Source organism: Magnolia sinica, chromosome 14 (genome assembly GCF_029962835.1).
Source record: "Magnolia sinica isolate HGM2019 chromosome 14, MsV1, whole genome shotgun sequence".
In the NCBI taxonomy this organism is placed as follows: domain Eukaryota; kingdom Viridiplantae; phylum Streptophyta; class Magnoliopsida; order Magnoliales; family Magnoliaceae; genus Magnolia; species Magnolia sinica.
The window spans coordinates 80,593,183-80,612,583 of NC_080586.1; the positions used below are offsets into that span (position 1 = coordinate 80,593,183).

Below are 19,401 nucleotides of genomic sequence, written 5' to 3' on the forward strand. Positions count from 1 at the left end.
ACTTTTAGATTTCAAAAGATAAATCTAAGTCATGTGTGAATAATCATCAATAAAGGTAACAAAATATCTAAATCCAAAAGTGGAGGTAACTGGAGCTGGTCCCCAGACATCCCGAGTGAACCAGAAGAAAAGGTTGAGATTTCCTCCCAAAAGAGATAGGAGGAAACGTAGCACGATGATGTATAGACAATTCATAAATATCACAGCATAACGGTTTAGTGACAGATAAGGAGGGAAACGAAATTCTCAATCTAGCTATGGATGGGTGGCCTAAGCGGCAATGTCACTGATTCATGGACTCTCGATCCAGAGAAAGGGTACTAGAAGCGGCAACGGGTGTATCATCGAGAAGATAAACGCCTCCTTGCTCATGCCCCCACCATTCACTCTCTTCGTCTGTAGGTCCTGAAACAAACAATAAGGGAAGAAGGTAATGAAACAATTTAGTGATTTAGTAAGAGAGCTAACAGACAATAAGTTTAATGGAAAACCAGGCACATGCAAGACTGAGGACAAAGACAAGGAAAAAGAAAGAGGTATGAAACCAATCCCAGAGATGAGAGTTTAGGTTCCATCTGCGACTGTGACATACTCAGTGTGAAGAGAAGGAGGATAAGAGATAAACCTCAAACAAATATCAATCATCCAAAATACCATGAAAGTCAGTAAAAAAAAAGGCCCAACTGAGTGAAAAACGGCCCAGCCGCACGTCCGTTTGAGGTTAAAAACCTCTCAAACATTGATCTTAAGTAAAAAATCCTTCATGGGTAGCTTGGGAGGAAGATTTCGGTTCATCTTGAGCAAAGAAACAATAAAAAAAAAGCTTACCGATTTGAGGTAAATAGAAGAAAAACGGAAGATGAGCCCGATTTTTGAATTTTTCTATTTCACTCAAAATACCATGAAAGGAGGTCCAAAAAAGTCTAAAAAAATCATGACAAATCTTCTAAAATCAAGATCTATCAAACCCCTAAGCTTTTAGCTCAAACGGAGTCCATATGTCCGTACAACGCTGACGTCAGCAAGGTGACGTGTCGCCTCTCAATTTGTTGGATGCGGAATGTTTAGATCTACGCTTTGATACAAAGTAGAGAATGATTTGATGATAATAATGTGAAGAAAAGAGGAGAATATTGAGAGAGAAGGAGGAGAGTTTGGGAGAGATGTTGTGTTAGGCTTGCTCGCCCTAACACATAATGTTTTATTATAATAAAGCATATAGTACACCGCAGGAGAAGAAGGAAGTGTGCACATGCACTTACACTAAAAAGGGACTAAAAGGGCCACTAACCACATACACAATACACTAGCATTCTCTATAGTAGCAACAAAATCAACAAGCTATTTATTTATTATCGTAGAAAATCAACAAACTATCTTCCTTAAAACTTGAAAGTGCTTGAATCTTGACCGTCCAACTTCCAAGAGAGAGAGGGAATGTAGGAGAGAGACGGAGAGATTAAGACTACTGGGAAGTAGGAAATGTGAGAGAGAGAGAGAGAGAGAGAGAGAGAGAGAGAGAGAGTTTTGGGGTGAGAATATTGTAAATGGAGGAGGTTTGGAAGCCTTTTTATAGGCGTTTTTTTTTGAAAAAATAAAAATAAAAAATTTAATGTGCCATGGCCAATATGCGATTGCATACATGACATATGCGATCGCATATTTTCACATATGTGCCATGATCGCATACATATGGATATATGCATATGCGATCGCACATGACAACACTATGTGATGAGTGCACCGACCTGACTTTTTGGGCTAGGGCATCTTCAAGGTTGGCACACGTATGCACATCTTTCAATGTAAGCTACGAATCCCTTTGGTGAGAGACTCAAGTTATGACTATTCATCACTCATGATTTCTTTGGTGAGAGACTCAGGTTATGACTTTCATCACTCATGATTCCTTTGGTGAGAGACTCAGGTTATGACTTTTCATCACTCATGATTCGTTGTAAAATTCGTTCACTTTATTGCAGGGGAGTTGCTAGGCACTGCGATTACCTTGGGGACTTGTTGCTGGCACTATCATTGAGCTTACCTTGTGGAGCCAGGTAATTTCTCAAACTGGTTTCTATTGGCTCTATGAGGAATATAGGTTAATGAGCCTCAGAAACTGAGGCACTCAACATCACTCAAGTTTTCCCCGTGGTTCATGGGTCAAGACCATTGATCTGATGGGCCTCACCATGGATGGGGGATTCCCTGAAAAGATCCCAGATTATAAGATTCTATTGCTTCAATCTTACGGAAACATTACTTTCCACAAATAAAGGCCAAAGACCGTGGCGGTAGGGATGCAACTTGGGCAGGTTGCATTGGGTTGAAGTTCAACCTGAGCCAACCCAACCTCAAGAGGTCCAACCCACAACCCAACCCAAATGGAACTCCAATCCAAACTCAACCCGAATTCCTCCATGCTCAACTCAACTTGACCCAAATCATCCCAACCCGACCCAGATACATGTGATTATTCTCCACATGACCTAACCCGATCCGAGTTTGCTCAACCTGGACAACCCAAGGACCTTGACAACCTGACCCAACCCGAACTGATCTTGGGTTAATCATGTTCAGGTTGACCTGAACCCAAGTTGCAGCCATACATGGCAGGCCTCACTTGTCGAAAACAAAAACTGATGAGCCCCACTCACCCGAACTGAAGACCCAAGCATGCTTGGCTTGCCTATAGGGTCCTTGCTCATGCCCTTGTGGTAGACTCACAAGAGTTTCAACAGGAGGTCATGGGTTCGAGTACCCATTGTGGTGAAATCTCACTGTGGTGTGAGTGCGTGTAAAATAAAAATAAAAATACTTGCCATACCTATAGTTCTTATCATATAGAACAACGTAGAAGGGCAATCATTACTCAACATCTTTACCCTTCTTGCAGTTCTATAGTTCCATACTTTTACCCATTGTATCTTCTTATTCTGCTGATATGGAGAGAGAGAAGAGATGAAGCTCGGTGTGCACAGAAGTACAAAGAAGACTGGAAAGAATACTGCAAGCTTGTTCCATGGAGAGGATATTGCCTTACATCTACTAGAAATGAACAGTGGGCGTCTGCCTGTTATAAAACCGCTCATCATTTTCAAAAGGGATGTCAACATGAATCATACAGATTAGATGTAAGCAACACAGACTTCCTTCCAAGAGAGGTTTTGTAGCTGTAGGAAGAAACATGCAGTTCTTGTTTTATTCTAGCATGTACCTTTGATCGCTGATGGGATCTATATTCATCTCTTTTTGGATAATTTCATGAAGCATTCAGTTATCTTTTATGCATTATTCTTAAGCTAATTATCTTTCTATACTTGTCTAATCTTGGGTCCATCTTATCTTTATGCATGTTTAGGATCAGTCAGCGAGATTAACGGCTTGCTTTCTATATCTCCTGAATTGGGATTATAGAGGATGTTTGGTATTTCATTCTGTTGGGCACATGCAGCAATGTGGCAACGGAAACCTCATTTGGATCTCCATTTTCCACCTATTTCTGCCTCAAAACTGTATTGCTATTTGTTTCAGTCGATGAAGCAGTTTGGCGATCCCAACGGCCTGAAGGGCATCTAACACACTTCGGGTATTATAAATGGTGACTGACGCATAACTCACTAGATTGCTGAATTTTTTTTTATTCAAATGAATCAGTGATGTGACAAAAGGGAAGTGGGCCCATTTCAAAATTGCTGCAATTCGGTGTCCTTTTATCCATTCAATCTATAAATATGGCCCATCTCTGAACGATGACCTTCCGAAATCAGGTGATGGATGTGATAGGTGTAAAACCGCAATCGATACGCCTTTTTCATAATGACTCATACACAAGGCGGCCCACTATTTAGTACTTCCGTGTCCATTGCCATGTCAACCAGTCAAAGCTTTGTAGATTTGGGGCCATTAGCAGATTGCTACCCACTGCATGACATCTAAACCTCATCATCTTGTTAGTCATTAGGCCTTGTAATTGAGGTATTGGGTATGTTGTGGCCTAAGAGCTTGTTTGGATGCGATGATCGAAGATGCATTTCCATCAACATTGTTGAAAAATGGATTCAATTTTTAGGAGTCGTGCTTATTTTGCAAACAAAAATCCATATTTACATTTAAGGGCTTGTTTGTTTCACCAATTACAATAGTAATGTAAAAGAAATGGGACATGATTACAAATTACTTTACTTGTATCTTGACATTGACTATATTTAACTGCAATGATAATAATTTTACATTGTTTGACTTATTCCTTGTAAAAATGTAATGATGGCAATTTTGCATTATTTCAATTTCAAATCATTACCAAGATAATTTGATATCTTAATTTTAATCGGAGATTCCATAGTAATATCATGAAAAAGTGCAATGATTTGTCTTATATACATCAATGTTTGACCATCAATCCTTGTTTAGTTTAGTTATGGTAAAATGTTTCACCATCAATCCTTGTTTGAGTGGTATTTACCACTGCCACAACCTTTCAACGGTTATTTATTTGGATGAAATGAAAAACCATTTCAAACTCGTTCTGACTCCACCAACGGTAGAGATTTATCCTGGAGATTGGATGAACATGATTCACATCACGCTACTCTCATGACAAGATTGATGGACGGTTGGGATCCTGAACATGTGATGCACTGGCACGTGTGCACGGTGGTTGAAAAACACGGCCGCCCAAATAACTCTTTTTTTTTTCTCTGTTTTCAAAAGAGCTAAGAGCTAATTTTCAATGTAGGGGTAGAAATAATAAGCTCTTAAACGGCGCCTAACATGAGTAAACGTCTAAAACTGGGTAGAAATAATAAGCTCTTAAACGGCGCCTAACATGAGTAAACGTCTAAAACTTTCTTTCATATTCTTTCTCACATGCGGTAGCAAATATCCCAATACTCATGTGACAAATATTCCTCATATTAATATAAAAATCCTCAGACATTTTTGCTGGAAATTGAACAAAAGATATTATCACATTATTATGTTCAGTATTTCAAAATCTGTAAATTTCTAAATAAATTTTGCATTAAAGGCTGGGTTTGGTTGCACCTAGGAGTGTACACAAACCGAGCTAGCTCGGTTAGCTTGCTCGACTCGACTCAAAAAAGCTTGATTTGAAGTTGAGTTCGAGCCGAGTCGAGCTGATTTTTTGAGCTCGAAAATGAGTTTGAGCCAAGTTCGAGCAGGCCCCAGCTTGACTCGAACTCAGATCGAACTAGTTCGGTGACTTGGTTACTTTGCCATTGATGTTGCTCACCAAGTGTTTGATAAAATGACTCAACAAAGTGTGGCCGGTGGGAAGGAAGGTATGTACATGAAACAAATATCAATTTTTTTTTTTTCTTGGTTTTTATGTTGCTTAGAAGTTGTTTGATAAAATAAATACTTGGAAAACCATTGCATTGCTTCTATTTCACATACAGAGGAATTTTGAAGGTGCAGTCTACGTGTTTGTGGAAATGCCTCCATGGCGAACTCAGCTCGAGCTTGGCCCGAGCTGCTAACCGAACCGAGCCGAGCTGGCCAGTCAGGCTCGAGGACTGAGCCGAGCCGAGCTGAGTTCGAGCTGAGGTCAACCAGTGGCCGAGCCGAGTCGAGCTGAGGCCAACTCGACTCAGTTCGACTCGATGTACACCCATAGTTGCGCTAAATATCTTGAAATATCATCATATTTCATGATTAAGCAGTCTAATTTGTGCAAAATATCAGTATATTTGGTGCAACCAAATGCAGCCAAAATTGCAATATTTCATGGAGTGAATTTTAATGTAAAAGTTATTTAAAATTTTAAATAATTCATTGTATACTCAGAAATGATCGCATGAGGATTGGTGCACATGAGAGTTATGGGCTTCACCATGATTCATTGCTGACATCTGAGCCAACCATAGGTCCAGGGCTCAAAAGAGGCTGACTCTTGATTTCATTGGCCACACCAAGGGAAACGGTTAGAGAGGAGGTCGTCTACTCTTGATTCTGTAGGAGGCCTGCTGTGTTGTGTATGTGAAATATGGACCTCAGCCTCTTAATTTGCACAGGATGAAGGGGCATAAAAAAAAAAAGAAAAAAAAAAGCGCCACTTCCAGGCAGGCCTTGATGAAATCAAGAGTGAGCATTCCCTCTAACCCTTGGGATAGCCCTTCTCAATCGCAAATCCGCCTGAGTTTTGGACCCTGGCTCTGAAATGATATGGCATGTCTGATGGTCAGTGGATGTCAGCAGCAGTCACGGTGGGGCTCACCCCATTTGGCCTATGTGGTGCGCATGAGTCTCTCTTGCATTATAATCCGCAAGGGGAGGAGAACTCTATGTACACATCTATTTAAATTTTAAAATAATTTATTAATTAAAATAATATTTTAATTTCAAGAAAACCTCAAATCCGTTAAACTAAGAAATTGCTGAGGCGCTTGTCATTGATACTTTAAAGACTACCGGTGACTTTTTCTCTTTGTCGAACCCTTCTTCAAATGTCAAATCTCATATTCGTGTATCTGTCGATGTCAATGTCTCTCGGTCAACTCCGTGATCCATGTTCAAATCATCTAAGGCCTCAGCAGCCACCCATCACTCTTGGGTTGTTGGAACATGGGTCAAACCGGCCTTTTTAGTCCAGGACGAAGCCTTGTAATGTTAATTTCGCCACCGGCAGTTAGCATGCACGCAAGAGTCCTGTTTTAGGAGCCGATGTCATGAGATCCGTACAATTTCAGCCCTTAACATAGATGTGGCCCATGTGGTGTGCAACCAATGTGAATTTAAATGGAGATTTTCTAACTCAACACAACCCTCTAATTCAAGCCGGGGGATTGATGTGCCTGGCTGTGTGCAGAGGCCCGTTCCAAAAATCAGGCCAGTCCATTAATCAGGAAAACCAGCATGTGTTAAATAATCTGGACCATTGGCAACTTCTTTCCAAATCACCCGTTGTTTTTTGTAACCGGCCCGATTTGGGCTGCACCATCAACGCTCTTGAGCCCACTTGATATTCGGCTTGCGCGTCCCACACATACCTGTAACCTCATGCACAATACTGTGTGGGCTTTTTCAAGCTCTACATTACACAAGCTCATGTGAGCCCATTAACACCTACAACCCCTAATTGGTTTCTTGCTTATCCAAATAGCTTAAAAGGTTGGAATGATTCTAATTTCAATGTCATGCTCATCTCATCATCAATAGAAAGAAGAGATGAGGCTGGAGTAGGTGGCCCTTTGATAATTTGGCTCCTGGCTTCTTTTTGGGCATGCATGAAAAATAGGAGTTAATGGGCAAAGAGAAGATAACATGCTAGTATTTTTTGTGGGCCGCTTGTTGGTTTGGTAGCCTCACATGCACCTTTAAATTTGCATCTGATCTGTGAGGAAAGAGGATCCCACCGTTAAGATGACCATTTGGGAAAATCAAGTAGGTTCACTCATTAGGTGGGCCACATATCTGCATTGAATGTGGATGATTGGAAACTTTTTCTAAACTGTCCCTTGTTTTCGTATAGAATTGCTCACGGCCAGAATATTTTTCTATAGTTTGATCATCTTCAGTGCAGGGCCCACCTTTTAATCGGTCAGATAGCTCACACATTTTCCTGGCTGGCACGTGTGCTGCTTGTAAATGTGGGCACCTGAACAGGTGCGCGTGGTGCTAGCTAACCTTGTACGCTGGTTTACTATAACTTTCACAAGCTTTTCAATGACAATGTTAGTGGTCCCCTTTTAGTTCAAGTCATGTAACCTTGGTTGCATTAAAGAGGCACATTTGGGCCTGAGCCTCAGGACAGGAACAATTTGCTGAGGCATAGGATCCAGTACACGTCGGTTATGTTATTGGGTGATCTGCACCTTTGATCTCATGTGCCCCTCGTATTGGAAGATCCTAGCCATTGATCTGTGGCCTGGACTGTGCAGAAAGGTATATCAAATATTTGGCTGGGAGATGTGTAGTATTGATTATTGGAACAACGGTTTGGAGCACAGATCAATGGGCCCCACATGTATGAAACCCTGGGTGTACGCGCAGGACAAGATGAGGTCGGGTGAATGAGTGGTCGTTGTCCCATCTTTTCTCGATGCATTATATATATATATATATATATATATATATATATATATATATATATATATATATATATATATATATATATATATAAAATTTAATGAAAGGGGACCTATCTCATTAGTACAAGTTTAAGAATCATTCCTTCGTTGGAAGATCCTAGCCGTCCATTATGGTCGCGCAAGGTAGAGAAAAAACCCCATTTGATTAGTTTACATGGGAGGTGCCTATCTACAGTTCATTGTTTCGACGGTTTGGATTTTGACACATGTATTGTTAACAACATTATCTCCCACAATTAAGCTAGTTCAAACTCAACACAATTAACATCAGAACATCCTTACAATCTAAGGGCCTTTTCTATTCTTTCATTTCGGCAACTTAAGATTGAACTTGAAACCAATGCAGACGACAACTTCAAAGTTTTTTTTTTTTTAGCTTGGTTTACAAAGATTGTCACCAGAAAGGCCTTGTCCATGTCATCAGCATTCATCAGAGAGAAACTCTATGCCTGTATGTCCCCAAACAAGAACTCATAACAAATATCACATAAAATTAAGAAACTGAATAGAGGGAGAGAGAGAGAGAGAGTGGGACAAACATCAATGTGCCTGAGGTAGGCTGGCCGATTTATTTGAGGGGCTATAAATTCAAGCTCAGTCTCACTCACCTCAATGACTGAGCTTGGCAGTGGATCAGGCTGGCCCATGTGATTTCATGCATGCCCATTGTTAGGCAAGCAGGTCAGGTTTGGGCGTAAACATCAGGAACAGCTAATAAGTTGATCGTTATCCCAGGTTTACATCATATTCAATTCAATTGAGGTTGGTCTAGAGGCTAGGCCAAGGCCCATTGATCTAAAAATAGGTCAGTCAAACCTGAATTATAAAGGGCCGGGCTTAGGCTCAATTCTTCCATTGTCACCTCACCGATGGAACTCATGAATGGACCACGGAGAGGACCTAGACAGGCTACATTGAAAAATAAACAAATTCAATTCCAGGCCCGAATATGGATGGAAGTTAAGTTCATGGTAGAGCCGTGAATATGATGCACGAGCCTTGGAAGCCCAATGGACCAAACATAGGCCATGTTAGTTGAGTAAGTCGAGCTTTTTTATTTTATTTTATTAATTTATTTGGAGAGGTACTTGGAGCCACTATTCTGGCTTCCAAAAAAATAAAAAATAAAAAATAAAAATGTGGAGCTGCCATTCACACCCACCCTGGTTAAGGGAAATGATCACACATGCATGGAATTTAATAATGGTAATGGTGGCCGTAAGTAACAGCCACTGTAATTTTACCATTATGATACTGGCCGTAACGACCATTATAGCTATTAACTGTTATGATAGTGGCTGTAAGGACCATTACAGCTATTTAAAAAATTAAACACTGTATCTGCCCAGTAACATCATTATGGCCCATTTTTATTTTTATTTTTCTGTATCGGGCGTTATGGCTCATTATGCATAATGGTTCCCACCCTTACCGTTAAGTAATGAGCAGTTACTTGACCATTGTTTAATACCTTGCATATACGCGGCCGCAATTCTTTCCACCATTGGTGTATACCAACCTGTCACATGTGTGTAGAATACCCAATCTGTCCACACCATGATGGTAAACTGGTTTGAAAATCAAGCAGATATACCAATGCAGGAGTCAAAAACAATGGAGAGCTGATGGTATGATTCAGTGCACTCAATAGGCCCAATTTTCATACCAGTTGATCATCATAGTGTGGCCCACCTTTTCTAAGGATTGGAAATTCAACACATCTACCAATTTGGCCGGAAGGAACTATATTGGGTCATTACTCAAAACCACAAAATGAACAATTTGAATACGAAAAATGGTAAATGGGTATGTACAATTCAATCAGGATATGCATAGATATCAGTGTTTCCCTGCTATTTCAGCAGTAATAAATTCCAAATGAAACTCACAATTTTAAAAAAATAAAATAAAATAAAAATAATCCCATACAAAAAAATTTTAAAAATAATAAAAAATCACATACCTGAGTGTAGAATCCAAAAGCATTGATGAAACATCCGCTCGAAAAGCAATTGTTCCCTTTCCACTTTCAATCCAAAGCAGACATTGCAGTCTTACGACAATCCACAGCCCCATCTCTCGGCACGTTGCTTCTCAGACAATCTAAGAAGATGAGGGAAAAGGAGAATGGCAAAAACAAGTAATAAATGGAGGGGAACGGGGGCAGTTTTGGAAGATTGGAGAATGTAAGGACGGAAGGATTTTGAATTACCTGGTGGAAATGAGGTGAAGAAAGGAATAAGTCGACAAGTGAGGAGAACGAGGGAAATCGTCCGGAGTTGCAATGGAGATAATCTGCTTCGGATGGATGGGAAAACAGAGCCTTCAGCTTTTCCATTTTCTTCCTCGCTCAGACCCTTGCTTTCAGCCTCTCTATCTCTGTGTCGAACGATATGAAGCTATTGGACGGAGCTATTTGATACTCCGGTAGAGAACGATGCTTGATGCACAGTCACTCGGAAAGGAGACGGGAATACTCAGGGAACACCTGTTTTCTGCACGGAAGCTGTGGAGACGCGGGCTAGTGGTTGGTGCTGTATGGGCCTACCATGACGTATGTGTTTCATTGACGCCGTCTATCCATTTTTTCCATATTATTTTATGTATGAGCAAATCTCGCGTGGACAACATCACAAGAAACAGTGTTAGTTGAACCCTCACCGTCAAAAATTTCTTGAGGGCCAGTACACGCTGACAGGCTTTTGGACAGCTATATCCTAAGCCCAAGCCCAAGCCCATCATGAGGTGGACTAGGCCTAGAAGTCCATTTTGCCAGCCCGACCCATACAGCCGTACTGTCTCTGTGTAAAGATAAAATTAATCATCTACATACATTTTCCTGTACCTACAACCAATACAGTGAACAACACATCTTTGATTGGGTTCATCTCTCAATTAATTTCTTGATTTGCCCCCATTATAAATTTTGAATCACATGTAAATCACTGACCACTTGGTTTACTCTTTGGATCCAACCATGGGATTTCGATATCACCCATTCAATGAATCTACTTCCAATATTCGTCCCATAAATCACAATTTCTTTTTAAGAAATCATTATCTTTTATGCAATTATAATTTTTAGCTTTAATACCAATTTGTTAATTAAAAATTGATAACTAAAGCATGTACAGCAAAGTAAAATTTTAAAAATAAAATTAAAATTGGAGATGCATGGCCTTAACTATATAGAGCTCCTTCATTAGAAGGGACCTTTCATCAAAAGATAACTTTTAAACTTTATTCATATATATTTGTCACCACTTTCACAGCAAATACTAATCTTACACTCTCTCTTTTCTACTCTACTTTCACCTATACTTGTAAACAACCTATTTATTAAAATAAGTAAAATATTAATTAGGAGTATACATTTTTCTATAATTCTTTTTATATCCTCATTAATATAAAGTTATCTTTTCATTTTCCTAAACTTTTTTAATACATGAGTCGACATAATTATTTTATTTAAAATTAATTTTCAATAGATCTATACGTGATCATTGGATTAAGTTCTGCCTACCTTGACCAATCCCTACCTTAAGAATTCCACTTGTCCATCATGTGTCCGCATACCTGTGATGTATGTTTCTCATACCTACGCCGTCCATGTATAGGGGGATTATTTTAGGGTATTTAGCCTAAAAACATATAAGAAACAGTGGTTATTTACCATTAAAAACTTTCCAGGGGTCACAAAAGTTTTAGATCAAGCTAATATTTGTATGGTCCTTTCATCCACGTCTTTGTAACCTTACCAACTCGTTAGACAGAATATAAATATTCCGGTGGACCCAAGAAGTTCTTAATGGTGGTCATTCAATCACCACTGTTTCCTGTGGTGTGGTCCACTCGAGATTTGGATTTTCAATATTTTTGAGATCCTATTGTAAAATGATCTGAAGAAACAGATGAATGACATAGTTATAAAAGGTGGACCCATGATCTGAGATCCACGGAAGCCATAATCTACCAGTAATCGAGTTTAGACTGGCAGGCGGTTAGCCTGAGACCACCGACCTCGGCGTTGGTCGGAGACGCGAGTCCAGCGTGGTGGATGTGTTTAATCCACACGGTCTATCATTTCGCCGTACCCTTCTAAGGGTCCACACCAATGTTTATTAGTCATCCACATATTCATAAGGTGACACTGACCAGACCTGAAGGAAAAACACAAATATCAGTTTACCCGAAACTTCCGTCGCTCCACATGAATGTCGGTGGTGTTGGGTGACACGCAATCCGCCTCCATGAAAAACTTGAAAACAATGAAGGCACGTAGATTAACGGTCACATATGGAGTCACCACCGCTACATAAGAAGTGAGATCTAATAGAGACACCTGTACATGAAAGTGGGGGCATTTTGGTCCTTAAAAAAGAGAGGTTTAGGTAATCTTCCAAAGAGTTAGGATTCCTTTGTGGCCGGTCTTAATGTATGTGTCTTATATCAACGCCATTCATCCGTAGCCCAAGAGCGCATAAGATAAAAATTCTCAGGTGGACCACACCACAGGAAATTGTATTGATTGAGGAATCACCATTAAAAACTTCTCTGAGGCTACGAAAGTTTTGGATCAAGCTGATATTGGTGCGGTCCCTTCATCCAGTCATGTATGACCTTATCAACATGCTCGATGGTAAATAAACATTTCGGTAGCCTTTAAGAAGTTTTTAATGGTGTGCGTTCAATCACCACTATTTCCTGGGGTGCGCTCTGCTTGACATTTGAATCTGCTGAATTTTTGGCCGGTTCATTTTATTAATGATCTGGAAAAATAAATGGACGGTGTGGATATTAATTATACAAATACATCAACGTGGCCCATAGTCGGGGATCTACCGTCCTCGGTTGTGGATTGAAGCCACGTCGGAGTAATATAATATCATGCAGATACAGGAGAGAATTGTATACACTACAATTGGTTTGATTTATACACATGGGATCCAAGTATATAAATCGGAAACGGATCGCGTTGTAACCTCGTCCGTATATAGCTAAGGACGGATAGATCGGTGTGGGGCCTACCGTAATGTATTTGTTTATCCACGCCATTCATCCCTTTTCAAGAAGCATAAAAATACAGTCACCGAGAAAGAAAAATCCCAATTTGCATCTCTTTCATTGCATGTCCTATTCTTATGTTAGTCTTTGTAGTGGATGAAAGTCCAAGTGGAACATGAAACGGCTTATAATTCCAAGTCGATCGAGTCTATGATAACGTAGACTTAAGACGGAGAGATGACTCTTAGGGCCCGTTTGGTCGGGTGGATTGAAAGGGGTTGAATGGTATTAGGGTGGATGGCATGGATTTCTAGGTAATGATGGTGTTGTCAGTGGATTGTCCTGAGATACATGGGATTGCTACTACCGTGGATTGCAATATCTAGTCTGTTTGGTACGCCCGGCCAATCCCAGGATTAAACCTTCCTATCCCTTCAAATCCCTCGAACCAAACACATCTTTGGCAAATTTGTATGGATTAAGGTGGATTGGATGGGATTTAAAGGTAATGATGCTGTTGTCAGCGGATTGTCTCAAGACCCGTGGGATTGGATCAGATCACCAACTTTGTTTGGCACGCCCGGCCAATCCCGGGATTTAACTTCCAATCCCTTCCAATACTCTCCAATACCTTCCAATCCGACCGGCCAAACGGGCCCTTATGTTTTTTCCAATATCTTTCTCCACAGTTAAAGAAAATGAAGCCTCCAAATTTTGTGTTTTCAATTAATTTAATTAATTTTCTTTAGGTGGAATATTTTAAGCGCACTTGTGCTACGGCTATTTTGGGCATGTAAAAGTTGGAAATGGGCTCAAGTCAGGCACTTGGGCCAATCACGACATGATTACATGACTTTTTCCTAGTTGGGTCAGTTGGCTTAACACTCATCAAACTAAATGTTAATGTGTTGTTCTTTTGATTCGTTAGGTGCATGGGCTATCGGGGGTGGGACCATAGGTACCAGTGGCTTGGTTTACTCAAGCATGGGCTCCACTTACACAATGTGTGACAAGTCTAGTTGTATTGAAACTCAAATTGCCATCGATGCATAGGATCCGTAGGCTATCCATGGTGGGACTGTAATCCAAGGATCCGATTGAACGGGTTTCCTAGTTTCACTTGAGCAGTGTGTGGGATCGGATGGTGTGAATTGATTCATTCGATTAGAAGTGACCAGCTGAAGCGAATAGCATTGTAACTTAAAACCTGGGGGAAGCAGATTGCATACTGAGTAACTCTTAGCCTACTGAGTTATAAACTCTGTGGGGTCACCATTATTTATGTATTTTATCCACTGTCCATCCATTTTAATAGATAGTTTTAGGGCTTCAGCTCAAAAATAAAGCATATCTAAAGCTCATGTGAACCATACCACAGGAAGCAGTTTGACTTGAATGTCTACCAATTGAAAAATTCTTGTGGTCCACAGAAGTTTTGAATCAAGCTGATATTTATCTTTTTCCCTTCATCTATGTCTGTGTGATCTTATGAACAGGTTGGATGACAAATAAATATCACTGTGGGCCTTAGGAAGATTTCAACGGTGGAAATCAGTTTCCTGCGTTATGGTCCACTTGAGCTCTGGATATACTTCAAATTTGGGATCAACCCTAAAATGAGCTGGAAAATGGATGGACGGTGTGGATATACCACATATTCACGGTGGGCCCAATAGTGTTTACTCAGTGCCATAAAGCCTACTGAGTTGCAGTATGCCTACGAGTGTTTTTTTTTTTTTTTTTGGTTTTTTTATTTAGAGATTATCATTACCATGATGAGAAATGCATATGAAAGATATAGAAGTCAACAGCTAGGTTCCCTCGTAGATGCGTTTCAGCTAGAAAATAGGGATGTGCCACGGCTCTGAATGAACTGCTCGTTACATTTTCCTATCCGTCTGATGTTCTTGGATTGTAGGGCTGAACAACACTCGCGTTGGAGCCTGCTCGATGAGTGGCCAGGCCATTCAACTTGGAATGATTCATTAGTTTTCGATGGACGCGGATTTCCTGCGAAAGCCTTTAGCATGAGGTTACTACGCTGGGAACTCAGGTGGGGCCTACTGTGATGTTTTCGAGAAATCATCCCTGTCCATCCATTTTTTTTATTATTTCATTTTAGGACATGATGTCAAAAAGAAACCGTATCGAATGCTCAAGTGGGCCGTAATAAAGTAAAAGATGGTTAGGGAAATTCCTACTATTGAAACCTCCCAGGGTTTGACAGTGATGTTTATATGTCATCTATACCGTTAATAACGCCATAACAACTGCGATGAACTGAAAACAAAAATATTAGCATGATTCAAAACTTGCGTGGCCCCACAAATATTTCAACTGTGTACATTCAATTATCACGTTTTCGGCCCACTTGAGCATTGGATACGGTTCATTTTTGGCATAATGTCCTAAAATGAAATAGAAAAACAGATGAACAGGAATAATTTCTCAAAAACATCACAATGGGCCCCACCTGGGTTCCCAGCGCAGGAACTTCCTGCGAAAGGCTTTCGCAGGAAATCCGCGTCCGTTTTCGTTGGTCTGGTAAATAGAGTGGGCTTGGGTGAAACATCCAGCCCATATCAACATACTATACTCCAGCCCAGCCCATGATCTAAGTAATTTCTCTCCGGCCTGGTCAGGCGTGCAAGTGATATAGTCAGCCCAACAATATAAAGATACTCCACTTTAATGTGGACCATCCATCATGTGGGCCTTACCCTCAAAGTGGGCAGTCTAGCATGCTGGCTCACTTTGGATGTGAGTAATTTATCATTAGGAGACAACCTTTAATGTGGAACATCCATTATGTGGGCCCACCTTTTTAGGATCATCCATGTGGAGCCCACCTTCAATGTTCACTGCCCATCATGTGGAGCCCATCTTCAACGTCCATTGCCCATCATGCAGGGCCACCTTGGATAGAGACCTTCCATTGGGTGGAGAGAGAACAAAAACTTTAAACGGGATTTCGTAGCTAGATAGTTATTGTGGCGACTATCTGTTCACCACACAAAATGGGATTTCATGACAAAACGGCTGATGGCGAATATATCTTTAATGGTCAGCTCATCGTATGAAGAATTTGTTGGGAAACAATGGTCCGTTTGTTATCATGCACAAATGAGTTTCGTGGGAAAGTTGGCCACATCACTTTGTTGCAGGAAAGCTGGAGTGACAGCCTATTCACTCTTTTGAATCCTTACTTTGTAGAAAGACCGTCGCAGGAACAACTATCCACAACTATTCATTCATTGCTTGGATCTTAACTCCATGGGTAAGGCTGTTGTGAGATGATCATTTATTTGTTAATCGACTAGGCTCCGTGATGAGGCAATCATGGAGCATACACCCCATTCGAGACCTAGAGATTTTCTTTGGTTTGACGAAATGATCATAGACATAGGGTGCTTAACTTCTTACTCTAATGTACTCATTCTAAACAAGGAATCATCGGAGAGAAACGTAATGCTTGTATGCCTCCAAACAAGGAATCATAACAAATATCACAGAAAATTAAGAAATTGAATACAGTGAGAGAAAAGAAAGAAAGAAAGAAAGAAAAAAGAATATATAGGAAAGAAAAGGAAAGTAAAAAAAAAAAAAAAAAAGGGAGTAGAAACTAGGAACATCAATGAGGTACGTTTGAGATGGGTTAAGGAAGGCTGACTCATTTATCGAAGGGCCATAAATTCAAGCATAGGCTCAAATCTTAGATCAATGACTGAGCTTGGCAATGGATTGGGCTGGTCTACGCGTTTTCATGCACGCCTATTATTAGGCAAGGGGGTCAGGCTTAGACCTAAAAATCAGGCACAGCTAATAAATTGATCATGGACCTAAGTTTGCATCATATTCAATTGATGCCCTCTGGAGGCTAAGGCCAAGCCCATTTATCTAAAAAATAGGTCAGTCAAGCCTGAATTATAAAGGGCTGGGCTTGGGCCCAATTCTAAATGGCCTGATACAACTCTCCCATTGTCACCTTACTGATGGAAGTCACGAATGGACCATGGAAAGGACCTAGACAGACTTCTTAAAAAAATAAAATAAAATGAACAAATCCAATTCCAGGCCCGACTATGGATGTAAATATGGTTGACGGTCACACCCAAAACATGATGCACGATCTTCAAAAGCCCAATGGACCAGCAAACAATACACAAAATATACATGCATATGAGTAAGTTGAGCCTTTTTTTTTCTTCTTCTTTTTCCTTTGTTTTTTTCTTTTGTTGGAATAGGCCGATTTGATGAGGTCGTGACAATGGGCCCACCTTAATATATTTTTTGGTATATCAACATCACTCATCAGTTTTGACAGTTCATTTTAGGGCTTGGGCCCAAACATGAAGTAGATCCAAATATCAGGTGAGCCACACCATAGGAAACAATAATGATTGAATGTCCACCATTAAAATTTTCATGGTGCCCACCATAATGTTTATTTGCCATCCAAAACTTTCGTGGCCCACAAGAAATTTTATTGTTGGCCATTTAATCACCATTCCTAAGATTTGGATTTGCTTCATTTTTGGGCCCTAGCCCTAAAATGAGCAGGCAAAACTGATGGATGGCATGGATCTGAAACTTGGCCTTCTTTCTTGTAGCCTTGGGTTTTCTAATCCATGGATGATACGTTTAGAAGCATATAATCAAAAGGGGTTGTTTACAACCGTAAGCAATCAACTGTTGTCCCTCAAAGTAGAAGTTGGGAATTCTTGATTGGACCTATTATTTTCATAAACAATCTTTATCGTCCATTTTCTGGCAATATTTTTTTAGTATTGACTGGATGGTTACAATCATTTGACTGGTGTGATTTTGTGATTTTTGCTTGGTAATTCGTTAATTGTGGGCTGGTTTTGTTGTATTTTATTTTACTTTTTCCTTTTTCTGTCTCTTTCTTTATTTATTTTTTCCTTTTTTTAAAAAAAAAAAAAAAATTCCATTTCGTTTTGTTTCTTCTCTGTCTTTGGCACTGCCTAATAAATTGCTTTTCTTTCCAAAAACAAAAATAAAAATAAAAATAAAATCACAATTTGAAAAAATAAAATAAAATAAAAATTAAAATAATCCCATATAAGAATATTTAAAAAAATCGCATATCTGACTGTAGAATCTCAAAGCATGGATGAAATCGCCACTCGTAAAGCATTCATTCCCTTTCCGCTTCCAATCCAAAGCATACACTGCGTTCTTACGACGCAGCCCCATCTCTCTGTCCGTTACTTCTCCGACAATCTAAGAAGATGAGAAAAAAGGAAAAGGTCAAACAAAAACTAAATGAAGGGAAAAGAAAGCAATTTTGGAAGACTGGAGAATGGAAAGGAGGAGGGATTTTGAATTACCTGGTGGAAATGAGGTGACGAGAGGTGAAAGATACCTAGTTTCAACACGGAGGTCTTGGTATCGATTCCCTAGTGGGGGTGGCTAACAGTGATGTGTGAACTGACAGTGGGGTGTGCTTGGAAGAAATTGAGGAGTGAGGAGCACGTGCGAGGGAGATCGTCCGGAGTTGCACTGGAGATTGTCTGCTTCAGATGGATGGGAACCAGAGATTTCAGCTTCTCCATTTTCTATTCTTGCTCAGATCCTGGCTTTCAGCCTCTTCCTCTCCAACGATATGTATTTCGCGGAGTAATTTGATGCTCTGGTAGAGAACGATGCTTGATGCGCAGGCAGTGGGAACATAACACACAAATCCTCGCCTGTTTTACATACCGAAGCCCTGTGGGGCCAACACGGTACATACGTAAAATTCGGGAGCGGTTACACCCAAAATGCTATGGCCCTTACCGTGGGGCCCACCTTGATGTATCTATTCTATATCCTCGCCGTTCATTTTTCTAAAAAATGTCATTTTAAGTACATTGCAGCGCATGGTTCTAAAAACAAAGTGTTGGCACTCTTTCTTCCGTTTGTTTTCTGTCACGTGTGTGAATGCACAGGCGTGCCAAAATGGATATGGTGGCGTGATTTAAGCCAAACAACTTTCAACCCAAATGCATATGTGTGTGTGTGTGTATATATATATATATCTATATATATATATGTGTGTGTGTGTAGGAAAAGGTACCATGCGCTCCACATCAGATTAGCTCCCGTGAGGTCGAGCTGTGTGGGCCCCACCGTGATGCGTGTCGACCATCAACACTGTGCATTTGATGGGTACCCTCTAAATTATGGGATATCCCAAAAATCAGCCGTATACGGAATCAGGTGGGCCATGCCATCTAAAATCATGTGAAACACCGTTAAAACATATAAAAGCACTTGTTGGGGC

General features: G+C 40.3%; 1 long non-coding RNA gene and 1 pseudogene across 2 annotated transcripts; one reads left to right on the forward strand and one right to left on the reverse strand.

The window, feature by feature from the left end:
* Nucleotides 1-3,321, forward strand: part of LOC131225066 (delta(14)-sterol reductase-like) — a 53,028-nt pseudogene extending 49,707 nt beyond the window's left edge.
* Nucleotides 3,322-8,946: 5,625 nt separating this feature from the next.
* LOC131224704 (uncharacterized) lies at nt 8,947-10,756 on the reverse strand. Of its 2 annotated transcripts, none has more exons than XR_009161152.1 (3): nt 10,324-10,755; nt 10,075-10,214; nt 8,947-9,020 (listed from the first exon to the last, which is right to left on the reverse strand). It is a non-coding gene; the product is annotated as an uncharacterized LOC131224704 (long non-coding RNA). The 2 variants fall into 2 exon arrangements; XR_009161153.1 differs by lacking the exon at nt 8,947-9,020 and adding an exon at nt 9,483-9,657 and having other exon boundaries at nt 10,324-10,756.
* Between the last annotated feature and the right edge of the window lie 8,645 nt (nt 10,757-19,401).